At 42.4% G+C, this 1338-nt stretch overlaps 1 pseudogene; it reads right to left on the reverse strand.

Moving 5' to 3' along the window:
• Positions 1-848: 848 nt before the first annotated feature.
• On the reverse strand, positions 849-967 carry LOC145411092 (5S ribosomal RNA; annotated as a pseudogene).
• Positions 968-1338: the final 371 nt, after the last annotated feature.

Consider the following 1338-nt stretch of genomic DNA (forward strand, 5'->3'; position numbering starts at 1 on the left):
AGAGAAAGAAAAAAATACCTATCTATCTATCTATCTATTGCCAGACGCCTTAATCCCGTACGGGATTAAGGTGTCTGGCCTCTCACCCTCCATCCTCTCCACATGGCCAAACCACCCCAGTGTGCTCCTCTTAATGCTTCCTATCACATCCACATCCACACCACAACGCTCCTTTATATCCTCATTTGTCAGCCCGTCTCTCCATGTGACTCCACAGGCTTCTCTTAACCTGCCCCGTCCCGACGATGTTCTTGTACGTCCAAACATGATGTAATCTCATGTCCCGCTGACGTACTTAAACGCGCCAAAATTGCAAGGTGCATAATTTGACAGAACATGAAGTCACTAGGTATATAAGTGTTATTATTATGCAAAATATTATCGTAAGGCCTGTAAATATGTGAAAACAATTTTGTAAAGTGGAAAATGGTATGATGTCATTGGGAAAGTATTGTGGAACTTGAAAAAAATACAATTTATGATGAAACAACAATGTTACCTTACCATCTGTGACCTACTGTAATTGGGCGCTTTCGCTATTTCCGCCCAATGGAACATTCCTTATTTCATATGTTTTTTGTATAAAAACCAATATACAGTACTCTTGTACTACATGTTTCTTTCTTTGCAATAAATAAATATGTACCGTACGTAATCAGTATTGTTTTCCATATTAATACCTACCATAGAAAATGTGAGAGCAGCAGTGCACCTCCACAGAACATGATCCATCCATCCATTGCCAGACGCCATGTATCCCAAACGGGGTGGTCAAGGGCTTAGAGTTAATTGTTTTACAGGGAGGGGCACTAATCCTCCACCAACCCCACTTGACACGTAGGGAGTTATGCCAACAGCATCTGGTGTTCCCAGGCGGTCACCCATCCAAGCACTAACCAGACCCAACGTTGCTTAACTTCGCTTATCGGACGGGAAGCGGTGTACTCAACGTGGCATGAACATGATACCAGGCGTAATGTAACTATACCTGTTTAGGCCACTTGACAACCCCAGTAACCACTTTCATTGTGATTTTCCTTTGTTTCTCACCAAAAGCAGAGATTTGAGCCAAAAAAAAAGTGGGTCCAAAATTTGTTGGGACTGGGAGGTACCACTACTAGGAAACTTGTCAGGACGGGATGGGTTAAATAACTCATTTCCAATGCTCTCACTCTTGCCTTGTGTCCTTCCAACAACGTCCAAGCTTCATTTCCATACGTTAGAGTTGGTATCACAATACTGTCAGGTAGTAACTTTTTCACATCCATGCTCAATCCCAGTTTCTTATCATTGCTGTCAAGGAGCCAGCAACCTTTCTTCCTTGTTATACCCTTTCAA

This window comes from Coenobita brevimanus, chromosome 87, assembly GCF_032717465.1.
Source record: "Coenobita brevimanus isolate Jiangsu-jjx chromosome 87, ASM3271746v2, whole genome shotgun sequence".
In the NCBI taxonomy this organism is placed as follows: Eukaryota; Metazoa; Arthropoda; class Malacostraca; order Decapoda; family Coenobitidae; genus Coenobita; species Coenobita brevimanus.